Source organism: Carlito syrichta, unplaced genomic scaffold (genome assembly GCF_000164805.1).
Source record: "Carlito syrichta isolate Samal-C Ts95f unplaced genomic scaffold, Tarsius_syrichta-2.0.1 Scaffold315337, whole genome shotgun sequence".
In the NCBI taxonomy this organism is placed as follows: domain Eukaryota; kingdom Metazoa; phylum Chordata; class Mammalia; order Primates; family Tarsiidae; genus Carlito; species Carlito syrichta.
Window position 1 is genome coordinate 120,403 of NW_007259433.1, and position 3,155 is coordinate 123,557.

The following is a 3,155-nucleotide window of genomic DNA, read 5'->3' on the forward strand; positions in this document are numbered from 1 at the left end:
TATGCGCTACCATGCCTGGCTGATTTTTTTATTTATTGTAGAGATGAGGTCTCGCTGCCCAGGCGGGTCTCGAACCCACGGGCTCAGGTAATCCACTCACCTCAGCCTCCCAAAGGCACGGGATTACAGGCTGAGCCACTGAACCCAGTTTAGGGTAGCAATTTTTTTTTTTTTTTTTGAGTTGGAGTCTCACTCAGTCGCCCAGACTGGAGTGCAGTGGCCGCTCCCGGCCACCGCAGCCTCACCTGCTGGGCTCCAGCGATCCTTCTGCCTCAGCCTTCCGAGTAGCTATAATTACAGGCATGCGCTACCACGCCCGGCTGATTTTTTGATTTATTGTAGAGATGAGGTCTCGCCTGCCCAGGCAGGTCTCGAACCCGCGGGCTCAGGCAATCCACTCACCTCAGCCTCCCAAAGGCACGGGATTACAGGCTGAGCCACCGAGCCCAGCAGGATAGCAATTTTTAAGAGAATTCTTTGATAGACAGAAATGTTGGGTTATGAAGAAGGGAAAGAGTAACATATCAATCTAGGTCCTTGACATCTATACTCTGTGTTTCAAACCAGAAGACAGAAAAGAAACTCAGCTGGACTTCACTATACAGTTGTCCCTCCACAGTCTTGGGGGATTTGTTCCAGAACCCTGCCCCTACCCTTCTGAGCAGATAACAATTTATGATGCTCAAGTTTCATATATTAAAATGGCATAGTATTTGCATACAATCTATGTACGTGTTCATGTATACTGTATTTATTTATTTATTTAGAAACAGAGTCTTGCTCAGTCACTCGAACTGGAGTGCAGTGGCCTGATGATAGCTCATTGCAGCCTTGAACTCCTGGGCTCAAGTGATCCTCACTTCAGCCTCCTGATTAGGTAGGATCACAGGTGTGTGCCACCATTCCTAGATTATTTTTATTAAATTTTTATTTCGTAGAAATAAGGTCTTGCTATGTTGCCTTGGTTGGTCTTGAACTCCTGACCTCAGTTGATCCTTCCACCTCTTCCACCTCGGGCTCCCAAAGTGCTGGAATTCCAGGCATGATCTACCACACCTGTTCCCCCACACTTTAAATTATTTCTAGATTACTTATAATACCTAATATAATCTAAATGCCATGTAAATAGTTGTTGTACTATATTGTTTGGGGGGGGGTCTTTACATGTTTTGTTCAGGCGCAGCCATCCTTTTTCTTTCCTGCATGTTTTCAATCCATGTTTGATTGAATCCACAGATAGGGAATTCACAGAAACAGAGGGCCACCTGTACGTTTTGACTTCTATTTTGTGCTTCCGAATAGTTGCCTTACCTTTTGCTGTGTCTGAAGGTGTGAGAATAGTTAGGGTCAGCATGTAAGATGGAAGCAAGAAACCCAAAGGGGGACTACAGAGAAGTAGAAGTGAGGCAGGGATGAAATAACTGCCAGAGGAGTTATGACGAAAGAAAGGCTGAGAGGAGCAGGTAGGTGGAGCCCTCTGGGTGCTGTGAGCAGGGAGTTAAGGCTTTCTAGGAAGGGTGTTTCTCATGTGTAGAAGGACTTCCTGCCGTTGTCCCAGTTGTCTCTCCCTGAGTCATAGGGGGAAATAAAAGTTGCTGGATCCTAAGTCTGGTGTGCAGGAAGGAGAGGCATGGAGTCTAGGACTGGAACTCCTGGTTCTCTTGGAGGGGCTCCTTCCAAGGAGGAAGCAGCAGGGACCCAGCTGTTGCCAGCTGCAGTGGAAATTCTGAGCTCAAAGTCTCAGCTGCTCACAGCAAGCTCCACCCTGGGGCCTTGATAGGGATAGCGGCATGTGTGTCCTCTGGCCTATAGTCAGACTTCTCATGAGTCCCTCCCCTTGCCTACATTCAGGAGCAAATCCAAGTATGTAGCCCTGAAGGGTTAGGATAGCCACATCCATCCCCACCCCCTCTTAATTTTTTCTTTTCCCAGCCTCCAGGGCTTTGCTTGGCTCATTCTGTCTAATCCTTTGGGTCACAGAAGTTCCACTAAAAAAGTCAGTGAGAGGCCGCAAAGAGTAAAAACAAATAAATCAATCATCTTACAATCTTTAGGGATGAAAGGAGAGGTGGAAAAAAAAAAAAATGCTTGTTTGGGGTATTGTTCTCAAATTCAGTTCCTGCCAACTGTCTTCAGTTAGCTCTTATACTTTGGACTTTGTTAGTGATTTCTGTCCTGTCTCTTTAATATTTTCACCCTCCTGGAGTGCAATGTAGAGGCTTTTTTTTTTTTTTTTTTTGGTGGAACACCTAAAATAATCCCTGATCTGGGATACTCTACTACTCAAGTTTTGGGAGCGCCACATGGCTCTGCTACTGAAGTATAACTTTCAAAAAGTTGAAAAGCATGATTGTCATGCAAATATAGAATGAACATGTGTCAAAGATTTATTTAACTCATTAATGACGGAACCAGCAGGATAGTAAAATGAGTTCAAAAAGCTTTTGAGGAACTGAGTATTTATAGGCACTGAAGCAAGAATGTTGGAATAAGATTACTAGGTTAGATAAAAAGCTGGTACATGTCCTACAGGACAGTAAAACCAGTACTGTTGGGTTTATCTTTTACTGGTCAGAAATGATCTGCCTTTTTAATACTAAAAAGTCTCCGGTTTAACCAGGTTTGGTGGCTCATGCCTATAATCCCAGCACTTTGGATGACTGAGGCACAAGGATCACTTGAGCTCGAGAGTTCAAGACCAGCCTGGGCCACATAACAAGACCCTGTTTCTATTTAATATAACTTTAAAAATTTAAAAATCTGCAAGTCAATGTGTTTCTTCACTAAGTCTGAGCCCTAATCAGTAGTAAATAGTAAATCAAACAAAGAAACATTCCCTCAGATGATGAGGAATCCTCCTTGAGTGTGCCTTTTAGATAGTATTCCAGAATGACATTGAAAGGACATGCCTTCCTTTGCCTTATCAGTAAGTTTTAGACTAATTTTTTTGTCAGTGATGTTCTTAACACTAGTGTTCTCACTCCCCTCCCTAACACACCCAAATCCTGACAAAGTAGAAGCTTAAGAATATGGTAAGGCAGAGAGCCATTGTCAGTAGCTTAAAGTTGAGGTTCCTAGAATGTAAGAAAAATAATAATAAAAGCAATTAAGATTTTATTTCTTCTTCCTCCCCCCCCCCCCCCCCCCCCCCCCCC

General features: G+C 43.9%; 1 protein-coding gene across 2 annotated transcripts in view; it reads left to right on the forward strand.

The window, feature by feature from the left end:
- The window catches only part of RBMS2 (RNA binding motif single stranded interacting protein 2), a 65,203-nt gene that overhangs the window by 40,963 nt on the left and 21,085 nt on the right, over nucleotides 1–3,155 (forward strand). The gene's annotated exons all lie outside the window — the stretch shown is intronic.